We start from the raw sequence: 19,546 nt of genomic DNA on the forward strand, positions 1-19,546 counted from the left end.
TGTTAGTGCTGTGTTATGCTGTGGTTTTTCTGCACGTAAATTTGTGTCGACAAACGAGCATAATTCGCAACGTGTGCAGGTAGCTTTAGGCTAGGTCTACACAACGACATTTGTCGCGCGACAATTTTTATAATGGCAGTCTATGGTGTCGCACTGCAACATGCGACATGCTGCGACTGCGACGCGACAGTCGCAAAAAATCCATTCGAGATGAATTTTTCTGCAACGGTCGCGTCGCAGTCGCAGCATGTCGTTGTGTAGACCTAGCCTTATGCAACTGAGATATCCCAGCAATGTAACCAGAAATGTAAGAGCTGGGTTGGTGTGGCCTTGTGCCATGGACGGCATAGCCTGACAGCATGGGTGATGTTGGGCTGCTGGGTTGCACTACCTGCAGGTGCTGTGTTGTGGCGTCGGTGGTCGCTGTGTGGAGTTGCACCATTTTAGATTAGGCTCAACTTGATGTAGCAAGATTGCTTAGGGTACTTTAGAAGAATCAGAGCTGCCTGCCGGATCCGGAAATCCGAATGCAAATGGATACCATTTGGCTGACAAATGCATTGAAATACCGGATCGGTCTCTCCCGTGTCATCTAGAAAACTGGATCCGGTATTTATTTACTTTTCACATTTTTAAACCGGATCTGTTTTATTGGAACACTTGATACCGAATCCGGCATTAATACATTACAATGGAAATCCAGCAATCAGGCAAGTGTTCCGGAATTTTGGCCGGAGAAAATACCGCAGCATGCTGCAGTATTTTCTTCGGCCAAATACCGTAAAAGGGACTGAACTGAAGACATCCTGATGCATTCTGAACGGATTGCTCTCCATTCAGAATGCATTGGGATGAAACGGATGCGTTTTTTTCCGGTATTGGACCCCTAGGACGGAATTCAATACCGGAAAACTTTAACGCTAGTGTGAAAGTACCCTTAGGCATTTTGATCAAAAATTATACAAAGTGTCTCATGTACCATGTTTATAAATTACGCTGAGAAGCAATAGATCAATGCATGGCATGTGGATGTGCAATCCATGCTTTTTTCTTTTTGACAGAATATTGCATTTAGGCTTCATGCACACAACCGTTGTTTTGGTCCGCATCCGAGTCGCAGTTTTTGCAGCTTGGATACGGACCCATTTACTTCAATGGGGTCGCAAAAGATGCAAACAGCACTCCGTGTGCTGTCCGCATCTGTTGCTATGTTCCGTAAAAAAAAAAAAACATGTCCTATTTTTGTCCATTTTGTGGACAAGAATAGGCAGTTATATCAATGGCTGTCCGTGCGGACCGCAAAACACACAACGGTCGTGTGCATGAGGCCTTACTTTTTTTCTTTTCATGGTGTCAGCATTCCTCTCATTTGGCTCAGGTGTTTTTAGTTAGCAGGAGATTACATAAGGGTTAATCCCTATCTGGTTTTAGTTAGTTTCTGAGACTTTATTGAGAGGTGAGTTTTTGAGATTGGTTCATATTGTTTGGTGTTGCATGGCAGCGGCTTCTGCTATTGGTGCGGTCCAGTGACAGGGGAGGCTCAGCCTTAGGCCTCCTGCACACTGCCGTGTGGCTTTTTCAGTATTTTGCGGTCCGTTTTTCAATTTTTTTGTTTTATTAGTGTTTCTGCTTCAGTTCCGTTTTTCCGTTCAGTTTCTGTCTGTGATAAATTTTTTATTTTTTTTTGCGGAACCGCATACGACTGTATGTATTTTGCGGTCCGCCAAAAATACGGATGACGTCTGTGTCCATTCTGTATTTTGCATAATGGAACAGCTGGCCACTAATAAAACAGCACTATCCTTGTCCGTAAGGCCTCGTGCACACAAATGTATGTATTTTGCGGCTTACAAAATACGTATCCGTAAAAAATACGGATGGCATTGGTGTGCATTCTGTATTTTGCGCAATGGAACAGCTGGCCCTTAAATATAACAGTCCTATCCTTGTCTGTAATGCTGACAATAATAGGACATGTTCTATTTTTTTGGGAGGAACGGAAATGCGGATTCTGCAATTGCGGACAAGAATAGACATATTCTATTAGTGCTGGCAATTAGTGCGGAACGCACATTGCCGGTGTACGGACGTGTGACTGGAGCCTAAATTTGACACTGTGCTTTTGTAGTAAAAAGATCAGAGAGGCACGGAGCATTATCAATCATGTTACTGCTCCGTGTCTCTGCTGTCCGGAGCATGGCTTAGCATTCTTTAACGCAGCGAATTCCGCACGGCATCCGCTGGTGTGAAAGAGTGCTATTGTGGATAAAACACCCTGTGAGGACTGTACATAGTTAAGATATCTAACTAGTGTGATGACCGGTAGTTTGTGACATCGGAGTGATGCCCTGGATGTTGATGGGCACTGCATGAGTGTAAATTTCTTTGTGATTTATATAAATTGCACTGTTATTTTTCTGTGAAATACACTGGGGTTAATGCTGAATTATGTTTTTGTTAAATATTTTGGTGCAGATGGTTTCATTGTAAGCTACAAGCTACATTGTAAGCTTTATGGTAGGCATCTTTTCCGCTATGCCACACGCCCTGGTTGGGTTAATCATATAATGACTTAAACGTTTATCATTTTCTCCCAAAAACTGGCATACAAGGTTTGTCAGAATTATTGCGCATCTCATTAACAAATTGTACCCATTGGGGGTCATTTACCAATAGTTTTACGCCTATTTTTGTTGAGGGAGTAGCGGAGGTGTGCTGGGGGCAGGCACTCCGGTCCCGGAAAATGTACTAATGTTACACCAGGAAAAAGGCAAGAAACTTGCCAAAAATCTAAGCCACTTAACCCCTTAACTCAAAATGCCGTGCCCAATCGCCGCAGGGGCTGGGCAGTCCCTGGTAGCCGGACCCCTGCTGTATCTGCCGGCATCGCTGTAAAAGCAGATGCTGGCGGATTAACCCCTTCTATGCCTTCAAATGTGACATGGCAAGTTAAAATTATTCCTTTCCTTCTGCTCCCTGCCGTGTGCCCGTACAGCAGTTTACCACCACATATGGGGTGCTTCTGAAAACTACAGAATCAGGGCAATAAAAATTGAGTTTAGTTTGGCTGTTAATCCTGGCTTTGTTAGCGAAAAAAAAATGATAAAAATTGAAAATCTGCCAAAAAAATGTGAAATTCTGAAATGTCCTATCCATTTTCAATTAATTCTGTGTTGAAGACCCATAACTGGGGCTCCATTGTTATTTTGCAAGCTTTCCTGGAGGCTCAGAGATTAATAAATGCTTCTTTGTGTGAATATACGGTATGGAAGTTCTAGAAAAGCAAATAGAAACTGGAAGGAAAGGAACTAGTGTGCTCAATTAAAAGACCCAGAAGTATTTACAGCTTACACTATCCCATCAAGTCTGTATGTGCCCCCATTAAAATGGCTGTGAAAATGACAAATGTACTTTTATTTTATTTTTTACAAAAGCACCTCAGACCTTACCCATTTTCTCCAGAATCTGGCAACACCCCCATATGTGGTCATAAAGTGCTGTATGGACACACAGCTGGTCTCAGAAGGGAAGAAGCACCATGTGCATTTAAAGCCTGCCTTCGTGATTTATACAGCACTGGCTGAAAACTGCAGAGGCTTTGAGGTAAAATAAAAATAAACCACCCCCCAAGAGTGACCCAATTTTATAAACTTCCTATAGGGTTTTAGAAACCAGACTAAGACCAAGTAGGCATTAAACCTTATATAGTCTTCTCGACATGCAATCCATGTCTTTATTTTTTATTTTCTACAGCCTGGTTATTTTTTATTTTTTATTTTTTTCATGGTATCAGGACTCCTCCCATTCACCCAGGGGCGTAGCTATAGGGGGTGCAGAGGTATCAGGCCCAGGAGCCTGAGGGGGCCCAAAGACCCTTGTGCCACATAATAAGACACTAGTATTATAGAAAGGGCATGCTGGTCAAATTACACCTCTGGATGGAGGGAAAGGGTTAGGTCAAGAATTTGGCATGGTGGGTGGGGGGTATTGCCTCAGGCAGCACAAAGGCTATTTGCCTCTCTGTCCCTTGGCCACAAAGCACTGAGGAAAGGGGGGCCCAAGCTGAACTCTTGCACCAGGGCCCCTGAGCCTTTAGCTACGCTCATGCATTCAACCCAGATATTTTTAATTAGGAGACTGCACAAGGGTTAATACTTACTTGGTCTCAGTTTGGTTTTTGAGATCTGTTCACATGAGGCAGTGCTTGCTTGGTTGCTGTTGTGCTGTGCCTACTTGGCCTCGCCACCTGCAGATGCTGTGTTGAAGCAGTGGTCGCTCTCCTTGACGTCTCCAACATAGTTGGCGGCAAATTACAGTTGCAAGAAAAAGTATGTGAACCCTTTGGAATGATATGGATTTCTGCACAAATTGGTCATAAAATGTGATCTGATCTTCATCTAAGTCACAACAATAGACAATCGCAGTCTGCTTAACTAATAACACACACAGAATTAAATGTTACCATGTTTTTATTGAACAAACCATGTAAACATTCACAGTGCAGGTGGAAAAAGTATGTGAACCCCTAGACTAATGACCTCTCCAAGAGCTAATTGGAGTAAGGTGTGAGCTAACTGGAGTCCAATCAATGAGATGAGATTGGAGGTGTTGGTTACAGCTGCCTTGCCCTATAAAAAACACACACACCAGTTCTGGGTTTGCTTTTCACAAGAAGCATTGCCTGATGTGAATGATGCCTCGCACAATAGAGCTCTCAGAAGACCTACAATTAAGAATTGTTGACTTGCATAAAGCTGGAAAGGGTTATAAAAGTATCTCCAAAAGCCTTGCTGTTCATCAGTCCATGGTAAGACAAATTGTCTATAAATGGAGAAAGTTCTGCACTGGTAACATTTAATTCTGTGTGTTATTAGTTTAAGCAGACTGTGGTTGTCTGTTGTTGTGACTTAGATGAAGATGGTCTGTGGGCGCGATACATTGACGACATCTTTATTCTCTGGAATGGAGACCAAGGGGGCTTCGAAGCCTTCGTCCAGCAACTTAACCGGAACCAGATAGGTATGCATTTTACCTGCGAATCGCATCCCACCACTCTACCATTCCTGGATATAAAGATCTCCAGGAATGATAAGGGGGAACGGGACACCTCCATATATAGGAAGGCTAGCTCCACTAATTCACTCCTGAGATGGGAGAGCAACCACCCTCTCCCACTCAGGAGAGGAATTCCTAGGGGCCAATATCTGCGACTCAGACGCAATTGTTCAGACAAGCATGACTTCATCAATCAGGCAGCCGACCTGAGGATGAGATTTTTATCTAGGGGCTACCCTGATCATGTCTTGAGATCGGCCTATCAGACAGCCTTGTCCCGACCGAGATCTTCCTTGCTCACTCCGAACCAACCATCCACCCCACAAACGAAAATCTTCAGAATTATCACTAATTTTGACAGGGGGTCCAAACAAGTTAAGAACTTCATAAAACGTCATTGGGAGGTCCTAAAAATGGACCCTGACCTGAAAGATGTGCTGGGTGATCAACCTCAAATCACCTATCGTAGGGGACCCAATTTACGTGATAAACTGGTGCATAGTCACTATGCACCAGATCGCACAAAGTCCACCTGGTTGCGGTTCAAGACTGTGGGTTGTCACAAATGTGGAAATTGCGTGGCATGCAAACAAATACAAACGACAGTCATTTGTAAGCCACGTGACAGGCAAAACATATTCAATCCCATATTTTATTAATTGTAAATCTAGAGGGGTCATATACCGGATCCAATGTGAATGTGGGATTGAATATGTAGGCAAGACGATCCGAGAATTTAGGAGGCGGATAGGGGAACATCTGGGGGACATCTCACATAAACGGGATACCCCACTATCAAAGCATGTACACACTGCCCATAATGGTATTGCCTCCTTGAAATTCCTGGGCATAGATCTCGTAAAGCCTCCCACTAGAGGGGGTGATTGGGACAAATGTCTCCTCCAACGCGAAACCCGTTGGATCTTCTGCCTCAAAACGTCTGCACCCCTGGGCCTGAACGAAAGGCTAGATTTTGGGTGCTTTGTATAAATTGTGGTGATCCTTGTTTCTCATATTAACGGCGTTACCCCATTCATTGTGATGGGAGGAGTCTATATGAGATATCTCACTGTGTCATACAAACTCGGCATTAGGTTCAGTATACTCTTTTACTCATCCCTGTTTTCAAAATTCCTGCAAAAAATGTCAGTCTAATCTCGCTATGATTTTGTGTCATAGCCTTACCATGGACGTCTTTATCAATAGACGTACTGTACGGTTTCCCGACTGTTGACACGTCTCCTAGGTAACCGATTATACCCTCCGCCTCCCTATACCATTGGCCGCCGCTGTCATGTGGTATCGGCGTCGGCGTCTGGTGCGTCACTGCGCGTGAGCGTGACGTCATGCGCCGGCGCATGTGCGTGATGTCGGACGCCGGCGCAGATGCTGACGGGGCGGGCCTCCAGGAAGAGGCGCGTATGGGATCTATTTAAAACTCCACGAAGGTATGTATCATTGTGGCTGGTATTGGTTGAGGAACCCCCTAAACCATAGGGACATTACCTTTAGCGAGGACCACCATATCCTCACACACCAAAGAGCAGAGGAATATCATTCCCTCTGCAGTATGGCAGTCCTGCACCATGGATGTCATTCTTCTAGGCTCTCATTTTAATCATCTGAGCCCAATTTTTTCTATTACCATATGACTGCAGTGTTTGCATCTTTTTACCTGCGAGTACATATGGTATATACCGTGTTTTTTCCTACATGTACTTGCTTTCCCCTGAGGAGTCGACACGACAGAAATGTGCCACGTCGGGAGGTCTGTAGTAATTGAATAATTTTAGTGCTAGTGATCAGGTCCTTAACTAGGGACAGGTATCCTGACGGGGTCGCCCTTTCTAGGGCGAGTGCTCTGTGTAGACAGGCAGTATGGGAGCAGACCCCTTCCCCCAAGTATAGGGTGAGATAGGGCACAGCACATCTTCCCTGACTGCACGCCTACACAGGACTCCGTCTAACCCAGGCATCACGTCTGCTAATCTGATCCTAGCTACTTGGTTGGTCAGGTAAGACTGCTTGCGTCTATTCAGGCGCAGCAGTTCCTTTATTTACCTTTGCCTTACCAGCATTGGGGTATCTATCATTGAACCCCTTATTTGTATGTACGTCTGTTATGTTGATGCAGCCTCTGGTGTATTTTTTTATTGCATATCTTTATAAAAGTTAATTTTTAGAAAAGGATATTTCCCCACGACTTCTCCAGTGGGTCCCTGGCAAATTTGTATCTTGAAATATCGGTGAGACTTCTGTAACTACTAGCCTCACTCAGTTATTAGATGAAGATCAGATCACATTTTATGACCAATTTGTGCAGAAATCCATATCATTCCAAAGAGTTCACATACTTTTTCTTGCAACTGTATTTCTGCTCAGCGTGAATCTGCTTTAATCAGTGAACAGCACTGAGGCCCACTGGTCCCTCTTTCAGCGTAGATGCTCCCTGGTCCATGCAAGATTATGACGCCTGTGCCTAGTGATGTGGTCAGGTACCCTTTCAGGTCATCTAGGACACAGACCACACTGATGTAAACAGTTTCGAATGGTCTGACGTAAAACCTGGGTGCCTCTCTCCTCCCTTAAATGTGCCTGGAGTTGTGTGGCATTAATCATCCAGTTCCGCAGGGCATTGTTCACAATGAAGCAGTCATCAGTATGGGATGTGGCCAAAGGATGTCCACTTCTGTGTTTTTCTGTGACTCTTCCAGTCTCTCTGTATCTCTCAGCTCAGTAGCCACTTCCTACTGAGAACATCCTGCTTGAAGCCTTGCAATGGCAAAGTACTGTTGATCAATTGTTAGGTGTTGTCTTGGTCTCATGATGTCAAAATGTGAAGAGCATGATGAGGAGGACTGTTTATTGAGCACTTCATGGATCAAACACCTATTGTGAATTTTGACGTTAAGTTCTTTGTTAGTAAATAGCAAGTTGTTCAAAAAGTACTGAAACATTGAACAGTGGGACATGTCCATTCAAAAGTTTAGAGGTCACAATAAGTTCACTTGTAAAGGTTAAAGTGCATTTTACATTCATCATAAAATGTTACCCACAAGCCAAATATCCCTAACTTTTTGTTTGTAGTGTATATTGGGGCAGATTTACTAATAAAAATGTGCCAATATTTTTCAGACTGAAACAGATTTCCCAACAAATCCAACATTTCAAGCTGAAATGGAACAAAATGTAAGTAGTGAAAACCAGATTTCTAAAGAAGCTGATGACGGAATGGAAATCTCCATCACTTCAACATCTCAGACTGAAATTGAACATGATCTAAATGACAAAAAACAGATATCAAAGGAAGATGACGATGATAAAACTAATACCCCCATGAATCCAACATTTCAGGCTGAAATAGAAGAAAATGTAAGTTGTGAAAACAAGATTACTAAAGAAGTTAATGACGGAATGGAAATCTCCATCACTTCATGTCAGACTAAAAGAGAACACAATTTAAGCAGCAAGAACCAGATATCTGAGGAAAATAATAATAATAAGGAAACTGATGTGTGCATCACCTCAACATCTCTATCAGTTGAACTTTCTATTCAATACAACCTAATCACCAAGTCTCAAAACAAGCCAGAAAAATATGATACAAGTGAAAGGTAATCTTAAAATCTCACCTCAATATACTCCTTAACTCCATAATATATATATATATATATATATATATATATATATATATATATATATATATATTCTCCTTACTCCTCACTTATGTAATGTTTAAATGCTTGACTTAAAGGGAACCTGTCACCGGGATTTTGTGTATAGAGCTGAGGACATGGGTTGCTAGATGGCAGCTAGCACATCTGCAATACCCAGTCCCCATAGCTCGGTGTTCTTTTATTGTGTCAAAAAACCAATTTGATACATATGCAAATTAACCTGAGATGAGTCAGGGACAGGACTCATCTCAGGTTAATTTGCATATGTATCAAATTGTTTTTTTGACACAATAAAAGAACACCGAGCTATGGGGACTGGATATTGTGGATGTGCTAGCAATCCATGTCCTCAGCTCTATACACAAAATCCCGGTGACAGGTTCCCTTTAACATTATTTTTTAAAACTATTTAAGGCCTGTTTCACACTGTTTGTAGTTCTAGCAGGCCGTTCTGGTAGAGTACAGCCTGCTGGAACCCTCTGAATCTGGCATTGCTGGGTGTTACCAGAATGCCCGCCGTCCCTATTGACTATTATGGGGTCTGGCGGAGATCCGGCCACTAGACCTTCAGCATGCACAGGGGAAACTGCTAAAAAAAAAATGCCAGATGCAAGTATTTCAGTGGCCAGAAAGTGTTCTTCCTTATGTACACACACTCTGTATTATTGTTTAATGTAAAGTTTGTTAAAAGGTTAGGTATGTTTTAAAGATTCTGGGGGGAATTTATCAAGTCCTGCACTCCATAATTCTAGTAGCAATGTAAGGCTTTTGCGGCTTCTTGCATTTAGTGTGGTTAGCTATGTTAATGAGCGCCACTCCAGATTTATGAGTGAGGCCTTTTTTTATTTGCAAAAAAGTCCTAAAGCCACTCCAGTGGGGGGCAGAGTGTAGAAACCGGGATGGAGTAGCATTTCTAGACAAAAATGTTAAGTTCAAGAATGAGCCAAATTTAAAAAACAGCATGTGCATTTTGATAAATTTGACAAAGTAAGCCAGCGTAGACTCAAGGAAAACTGACTTCAAATATTACTGTGAGGAATATAAACGAATTGTTTAATGTCAGACATGATTTTATTCCAGCCATCTGCTGTCAGATAGCAGAGGTATGGAACTCAACAGGGGTTCTGGCTTCAAGGAGGCCACATGCGTACAAATTCACACCTCAGGCAGCCAGCACGAAGGCCAGCTAATCCTACAGGAAAACTTCCCTGCAGGGGGTCTAAGTCATTACTCAGAACAAAAGCAACTATCAGACATCATAAGGAATTGTGAATCGCTCGTCCATCACATGCATAAACCAGATATATATTTGCAATCCCGTGGCCAAGACTATCAGGCTCCTGCTCTTCGTTTGGTAATAGGATGCCATGGAGGGAATATATACAGACGTGGACAAAATTGTTGGTACCCTTTGGTCAATGAAAGAAAAAGTCACAATGGTCACAGAAATAACTTTAATCTGACAAAAGTAATAATAAATTAAAATTCTATAAATGTTAACCAATGAAAGTCAGACATTGTTTTTCAACCATGCTTCAACAGAATTATGTAAAAAAATAAACTCATGAAACAGGCATGGACAAAAATGATGGTACCCCTAGAAAACACAGAACATAATGTGACCAAAGGGACATGTTAATTCAAGGTGTGTCCACTAATTAGCATCACAGGTGTCTACAACCTTGTAATCAGCCATTGGGCCTATATATATGGCTCCAGGTATGTGTCACTGTGTTGTTTGGTGATATGGTGTGTACCACACTCGACATGGACCAGAGGAAGCAAAGGAAAGAGCTGTCTCAAGAGATCAGAAAGAAAATTATAGACAAGCATGTTAAAGGTAAAGGCTATAAGACCATCTCCAAGCAACTAGATGTTCCTGTGAGTACAGTTGCACATATTATTCATAAGTTTAAGATCCATGGGACTGTAGCCAACCTCCCTGGACGTGGCCGCAGGAGGAAAATTGATGACAAATCTAAGAGACGGATAATCCGAATGGTAACAAAAGAGCCTAGAAAGACTTCTAAAGAGATTCAAGGTGAACTTCATGCTCAAGGAACATCAGTGTCAGATCGCACCATCCGTCGTTGTTTGAGCCAAAGTGGACTACATGGGAGACGACCAAGGAGGACACCATTGTTGAAAACGAATCATAAAAAAGCAAGACTGGAATATGCCAAACTACATGTTGACAAGCCACAAAGCTTCTGGGAGAATGTCCTGTGGACAGATGAGACAAAAATCGAAGTTTTTGCCAAGGCACATCAGCTGTATGTTCACAGACGAAAAAATGAAGCATATCAAGAAAAGAACACTGTCCCTACTGTGAAACATGGAGGAGGCTCTGTTATGTTCTGGGGCTGCTTTGCTGCGTCTGGCACAGGGTGTCTTGAATCTGTGCAGGGTACAATGAAATCTCAAGACTATCAAGGAATTCTAGAGAGAAATGTACTAGCCAGTGTCAGAAAGCTTGGTCTCAGTCGCAGGTCATGGGTCTTGCAACAGGACAATGACCCAAAACACACCGCTAAAAACACCCAAGAATGGCTAAGAGGAAAAAATTGGACTATTCTAAAGTGGCCTTCTATGAGCCCTGACCTCAATCCTATTGAGCATCTTTGGAAGGAGCTGAAACATGCAGTCTGGAAAAGGCACCCTTCAAACCGGACACAACTGGAGCAGTTTGCTCATGAGGAGTGGGCCAAAATACCTGCTGAGAGGTGCAGATGTCTCATTGACAGTTACAGGAAGCGTTTGATTGCAGTGATTGCCTCAAAAGGTTGCGCAACAAAATATTAAGTTAGGGGTACCATCATTTTTGTCCATGCCTGTTTCATGAGTTTATTTTTTTACATAATTCTGTTGAAGCATGGTTGAAAAACAATGTCTGACTTTCATTGGTTAACATTTATAGAATTTTAATTTATTATTACTTTTGTCAGATTAAAGTTATTTCTGTGACCATTGTGACTTTTTCTTTCATTGACCAAAGGGTACCAACAATTTTGTCCACGTCTGTATGTATCTCCCCACAGAAACCAAATAACTGTACCAGGTTTGGACTCTACTTGTAGCCAGAAACCAGGCGGGTCTGTTGGTCCCAGAACCATCTCCCTGTGACCTTCTGGTCTGGAGCTATGAGCCCTAATAGCTTTTGTGGCTCATTGGACCCCTCCCAGAGGCCGGGAGGGGAGGGTCCGGCTACAGGTCAAAAAGCCCATGCAAGCCAGCGGGCGTGTCTTTTTCTGAAAGGGGGTCACTCTGCATACGTGTTTGGAAGGGACTTGGAAACGGCTGACATCACTGCCTCCCATGTGACTACAGCCAAGCCTTACAGAAACCCATTATTCATCACCACCCAAAGGACTCATCCATCTGGTAAACTGACTTTTGTTCTGCCTAACCCTGTTGTACCACACTATCTGTATTTACCAATCAGACCACTGTATATATTCTTTGTGTGTATAGTGTTATTTCTAGTGAGCCCTGATGATAATATAATTTAATCTTGTGCTGTCTTGTATCTCGATCACGAATCCCCACGTCCGTGTTTCAGCCTAGTTTATATGCTGCTGCAGGTTGGTTTCTCACCCTATATAATCCTGTTAGCGGACAGGGCTTATATCAAACAAGAAGCTGGTGGCCGTCTTCCCGGGCTGAGGAATTGCTGTTTCACTGGGGCATTGAAAAGGCTCCCTCAGCTTGTTGCCTCTCTGTGCCCGTGTGGACAGGAGGAGTCTGTGAACACTGTACCAAGCTGACCTTTACCTGCTCCTCAGGGGTGGCGTAACGTCACTCCTTGGTAACAAGTGACTATACCGTGTCTCGTGAGCTCAACTTGGTTGACGTCAGGCGGTGCCATGACGTGCGGGATTCGTCACAATTGCCCTCATGATAAATTCCCCCAACTGAGATTTTGTACAGAGCTCCAAATCTCTTGCATGGATGAGGATCTCTAGAAGGGTCTTAGGGAACACAACATTGTCACAATGAACTTCGGATCTCCCTGTACATTGTCACAATGGGAATGGCATCTTTTGGTGTTTCCCCCCCTTCCCTGTGTTATTGACATGTTCTTTATAGGGTTAGGGCTACTTCTCTAACCGGAAAAGTGCAGTTCACCATGGCATTATGCATCCCAGCCTAAACAGTAGGACAGTAACTGACAATATCCATTAATATGTTTTTCAACTTCATTTCAAGAGCTTCAGCCAAAGCAGCAATTTCAGAGACTACAACTAATTACATTCGAAGAGCAAGGAAAGAGATCGTGGCAGCTCTACAGAAGGATTTTAATGAATTTCTGGATGAATTTGATTCAAAAAACCTGATCACTCAGGAAGAATATTTTACAGTTGAAAGTATGAGTAACATGAAGGAAAAAGCAAGAGCCTTGGTGAATATAATTCTTCAGAAAGATGAGTCGACTTGTAGTTTATTCCTCCAATGCATGCAATTAAACCAGGGTAAGAGCAGAAATATCCTTGATGCATTCTCTCGTTCTCGCCATGTGTTTCTTCAAGCCTCGGAGGTGTCCCAAATAGCTCTCTACTGCATCTTCACCTCTCAAATATCCTTGCCTTATCTGTTTTTGATGCCTCTTACTAGTTTGTCGCCCCTTTAGTTTCACTCTTTGCTGCAGTAGGGTTTCCTTGACAATTGGTGCTCAGAAAAGAAGTATATGTGAATATACAGTATTTGTGGATGTGTAGGTTTTTGTGTCTGTGTGTGTGTGTGTGTATATGTATGTGTGTGTGTATATATATATATATATATATATATATATATATATATATATATATATATATATATATATATATATATATGTGTGTGTGTGTATATATATATATATTCAAAGAAAAATGGCGGCGCTGGCTGTAGTCAGGAAAATTGGGTGCACGTTCCTGGGGAATCGACTTCTTACCCCACCAATATCTCCAGAAAAAGGAAGGCACTCCAGTAAGATGAAATATAGCGATTCCTTTATTCAACCATCCGGTGCAACGTTTCGGCTCTAAAATGAGCCTTTTTCAAGCAGAGATACAATGTGAGTGAAGGCAATTTTATAGGTGAATCTATCAATGTGCAGGTCATAAGACCACACCCCACATGGTGGGTGTGTTTGCAAAAAATGTCAGTGACAAAATTAACGAGCAAAAACAATAAACACAGCGAAAAAACAAGTGATAAGGCAAAGGACAGGAATATACATGTCCCATAATTGCATACTTCATATAAGTGTAAGGACAGACCCATCGATCGGGCACAAAGGACTAATCGATGCATGCGTCCAGTGTACATATAGCAAACAGGGGGGCGGAGCAGGGAGACAATCATGTGGACATACCAAAAACCAGCTGGAGGCATATTCCATACGGCTGTTCAGCGTTGTGTACGCACCAGTGCGCAGGAGCGGCGCTACACCAGTCAGGGACCAGTGGCAGGAAGACGTCCAGCATCATCAGAACTTGCCAGTGCTCTTGCGTCATCATGACGCCCTTCATTGCAGCCTCGGTCTATTGCAGCGCATGCCCAGTATCCATCTTGTTCTCTGAGCGCCATCTTTAACACTGGAGGAATGCCCTTTACCCGTGTGTCACTATGTGCAAGCATCAGACCTGTTCTAGAATAGAGTATAGCGATCCAGACAAGTAGGGACAACCTTGTGAACCAGTGTGTCCACATGCTATACCAAAGTATCAACCCATAACACACACTGTGAGCTGCAGTGTAAGAACAGGTATATAACGAGGGTGTCATATCGCAACCATACTCAAGAGGGCTCTCCTCCTACAGGTACATAGATGTCACAGGGGGCAAATCCAACCAGCTAGAATGGAAAGTCTGGGTAGCACCAAGGCTGATGTGACAGAATGTATACATGGGCCCCAAGGTGTTCGCCGGGTCCGGCAATACAAAATGTGCGAATATATAGAATATAAATGAATACATAATGATAATACAAAAGCATAGCCCATAGGAATAAAACCCCCGCATATGATGCTGCGTCCACATGCTCCTACCCACAGAGTGCTGAATATAAGTGATCTGTGAAAAAATGATCTGTGAATAAAAACTGAGAAAAATATAAATATATATTTTATACTGTAAATCAAAAGATTATTGAAATGGATAAATATACTCTCCTAGTGTGTACACAAGACACTGAACAGTAACCCGACGATCAGAGGAGGCAAGTCACCCCTCATACCACATCACCAAAATTGAATTCTATATTTAACCCTTTTGGTCTTAAACTGTCCAATCTATGGATCCAGCTTAGGTCGAAGATACTCAAGCGCAGGGAACTATCACCCCACATCTGGGGTGAGGTATATGGTCGAGGATCCAACACTTCAAATCACTCTCCTTATGTCTAGCCTCAGAGAAATGCTTGGATACCGGTAGATCCAAACGCTTTTTCCGGATACTCAGACGATGGTTGTTCAACTGGGTTTTAAAGGGAACCTGTCACCAGTTTTATGGTGTCCTAATTAAGGGCAACATAAATAAGTGACTGATTCGCTTATCAAAATGCTGGGTCACTTTCTTTAATTGACCCAGTCAATCTGCCAACATCTTGTATTGAAAAGCTCCAGCTGATAATGATGAGTCCTGAATATTCATGAGCTCCTGACTCTCCCCGCCCACCTGCTGCTGAATGACAGTTTGTTGCCATAGGAATCAGCAGCAGGTGGGCAGGGGAGTGGCTATAGCTCTGAATTAAATATACGCTGGACTCAATGACATCACGCCGGACTCGAAACAGCTCATTAGCATGTGGCATGCGGCATCTTGGTGTGTATATTATGAGGTAACCATCTGTCACACCAGTAAGTGAATACATCTAAGGTACTTTTTAGTAGTTAATGATTGTATATAATTAGTTAGATTATAATCAAATATCCACATGACAGGTTCCCTTTAACCCCTTAAGGACACAGCCCTATTTCACCTTAAGGACCAGGCCATTTTTTGCAAATCTGACCACTGTCACTTTAAGTGCTGATAACTTTAAAACGCTTTGACTTACCCAGGCTGTTCTGAGATTGTTTTTTCGTCGCATATTGTACTTCATGACACTGCTAAAATTGGGTCAAAAAAGTTAATTTTTTTGCATAAAAAAATACCATATTTACCAAAAATTTAGAAAAATTTGCAAATTTCAAAGTTTCAGTTTCTCTACTTCTGCAATACATAGTAATACCCCCAAAAATTGTGATGACTTTACATTCCCCATATGTCTACTTCATGTTTGTAGCATTTTGGGAATGATATTTTATTTTTTGGGGATGTTACAAGGCTTAGAAGTTTAGAAGCAAATTTTGAAATTTTCGGAAATCTTCAAAATCCCACTTTTTATGGACCAGTTCAGGTTTGAAGTCACTTTGTGAGGCTTACATAATAGAAACCACCCAAAAATGACCCCATTCTAGAAACTACACCCCTCAAGGTATTCAAAACTGTTTTTACAAACTTTGTTAACCCTTTAGGTCTTCCACAACACTTCATGGCAAATGGACATACATTTTTAGAATTTAGATTTTTTGGAAAATTTTCCAATATAATCAATTTTTTCCTGGAAAAAAACAAGGGTTAACTGCCAAACAAAACTCAAAATGGGTTGCCCTGATTCTGTAGTTTGCAGAAACACCCCATATGTGGTCGTAAACTACTGTTTGGCCGAACGGGAGGACATAGAAGGAGGGGAACACCATATGGGTTTTGGAAGGCAGATTTGGCAGGACTGGTTTTGTTTATACCATGTCCCATTTGAAGCCCCCTGTTGCACCCCTAGAATAGAAATTTCAAAAAAGTGACTCCATCTAAGAAAGTACACCCCTCAAGGTATTCAAAACTGGGTTTACAAACTTTGTTAACCCTTTAGGTGTTCCACAAGAGTTAATGGCAGATGGAGAAACAATTTAGAAATTTCTATTTTTTGGAAAATTTTCCATTTTAACCCTTACTTTATTACTGAAAAAAATGGGTTAACAGCCAAACAAAACTCAAAATGGGTTGCCCTGATTCTGTAGTTTGCAGAAACACCCCAAATGTGGTCGTAAACTACTATTTGGCTAAACGGCAGGACATAGAAGAAGGGGAACGCCATACGGTTTTTGGAAGGCAGATTTTGCTGGACTGGTTTATTTACACCATGTACCCTTTCAAGCCCCCTGATGCACCCCTAGAGTAGAAACTCCATAAAAGTGACCCCATCTAGGAAACTACGGGATAAGGTGGTTGTTGATTTGGTACTATTTTAGGGGTAAATATGATTTTTGGTTGCTCTATATTACACTTTTTTGAGGCAAGGTAACAAAAAAATTAAATTCTAAAATTTTTCTACATTTGCTATTTAGTTTTGTGGAACACCTAAAGGGTTAACAAAGTTTATAAAGTAACTTTTGAATACCTTGAGGGGTGTAGTTTCTTAGATGGGGTCACTTTTTTGGAGTTTCTAGTCTAGGCTACATCAGGGGGGGCTTCTAATGGGACGTGGTGTCAAAAAAAAAAACTGTCCATCAAAATCTGCCTTCCAGAAACCATATGGAGTTCCCTTCGTTCTATGCCCTGCCGTGCGGCTATATAGCCATTTACGACCACATATGGGGTGTTTCTGCAAACTACAGAATCAGGGCCATAAATATTGAGTTTTTTTTGGCTGTTAACCCTTGCTTTATTACTGGAAAAAAAGGATTCAAATGGAAATTTTGCCCAAAAATGGGTGTTTTGGCACCGTTTTTATTTTATATTTTTAACACCGTTCATCCGAGGGGTTTGGTCAAATGTTATTTTTATAGCGACGACTTTTACGCACGCGACGATGCCCAATATGTATGGCTCTCAGACTTTGGAGACACTAAGCAGGCATCCTAAAACTGCGGCCCTCCAGATGTTGTAAAACTACAATTCCCACCATGCCCTGCTGATGGCTGTAGGTTGTCTGGGCATGCTGGGAGTTATAGTTTTACAACATCTGGAGGGCCGCAGTTTGAGGATGCCTGCACTAAAACTAATATTTTTTGGGGGAAAAAAAATTGTTTCTGTGTCTCCAAAGTCTGAGAGCCATAGTGTTTTATGTTCTCTAGGGGACTGTTGGAGATTATAAAAATTTAGTACTCCATGGAAGTGTGATACTCCCTGAAGCAATCGATAATGCAGAGGCCCGGATGATCGGGGCAAGTGTCACACTGAGTAGTGGTGTCCTTCCGTATCCCCCTCTTGTGACACACTCTGCATCTTTTTTGGGTTCGTCCCTTCTTTCCAGTATGGGGGACCACACCTGGAAAGTGTTGGCCAGGGACGATCCGGGCGCCTCCAGTTCCCGAGGTACTCCGGCCTGCTCTTTCCCGGTCCGAAAAGATCAGGTCTTTGAGGACTGCCTCATAGAATTGGAGGAATGTCCCTGTGCTGCCAGCGCTTCGGGATAGTACAAAAGAGTTGTACATGGCAACCTGCACCATGTAGACCGCAACTTTTTTGTACCATGCCCGGGTTTTGCGCATGGCATTATATGGCTTGAGGACTTGATCAGAGAGATCAACTCCTCCCATATACCGATTGTAGGCGACGATACAATCGGGCTTGAGGACCGTTGCCGTGGTACCTCGCACAGAGACTGGGGTGGTGCTGTTACCGTGGATTGTGGACAGCATAAGGACATCCCTCTTGTCCTTATACCTGACCAGCAACAGGTTTCCACTGGTAAGTGCACGGGTCTCACCCCTGGGGATAGGTACCTGGAGGGGGTGGGCAGGGAGGCCGCGTTGATTTTTCCGCACGGTCCCACAAGCGAACGTGGATCTGGCGGCAAGGGACCTGAACAAGGGAATGCTGGTATAAAAGTTGTCCACGTACAAGTGGTAACCCTTATCCAGCAGTGGGTACATAAGGTCCCACACGAGTTTCCCGGTAACACCCAGAGTGGGGGGACATTCTGGTGGTTGAATCCGGGAATCTCGCCCCTCGTACACACGAAATTTGTAAGTGTACCCTGAGGTACTCTCACAAATTTTGTATAGCTTCACGCCATACCTCGCCCGCTTTGTGGGAATGTATTGGCGGAAACTGAGTCTCCCCTTGAACGCAACGAGAGACTCATCAACCGCGACCTCCCTTCCAGGTACGTAGGCCTGCTGAAATGTGGCCCCAAAGTGATCGATGACCGGCCGTATCTTGTACAGCCGGTCATAGGCAGGATCACTTCGGGGGGACATGCTGCATTATCGGAATAATGCAGACATTTCCGGATGGCCTCAAACCGGGAGCGTGTCATGGCCGTACTGTACAGTGGGGTCTGGTATAGGACGTCCCCACTCCAGTACAGCCTGACACTGGGTTTTTGCACTAGACCCATATGCAGCACGAGGCCCCAAAATGTCCTCATCTCGGCTGCACTGACCGGCGTCCAGCCACCGGGTCTAGCCAAAAATGAGCCCGGGTTTTGAGCGACGAACTGTTGGGCGTACAGATTCGTCTGCTCCACCATCAGATTCACCAGTGGGTTACTGAAAAAAAAACTAAAAAAGTCTATTTCAGTAAACCCCACTGTGGGAATCTGGATTCCAGGATTGCCAGCGAAATCCGGAATCTCAGGCTCAAAGTCCACTGGGGGACACCAGCTAAGTTCATCGGCAGGGGGCTCCGGTGAACTTATTTGGTGGGCCGGGAAACCAGTACGAACCCCAGGGCGGCTCGTACTAGGGTGGGCCACAGGATCCCTAGCATGTGTGGCCCCTGGCTCCGCCTGGCGGCGTCTCCGCTGCCTTGGTGGCTCATCGTCATCCGATGATGATGAGGAGGATGCG

The sequence above is a fragment of the Bufo gargarizans genome, chromosome 3, assembly GCF_014858855.1.
Source record: "Bufo gargarizans isolate SCDJY-AF-19 chromosome 3, ASM1485885v1, whole genome shotgun sequence".
Lineage (NCBI taxonomy): Eukaryota > Metazoa > Chordata > Amphibia > Anura > Bufonidae > Bufo > Bufo gargarizans.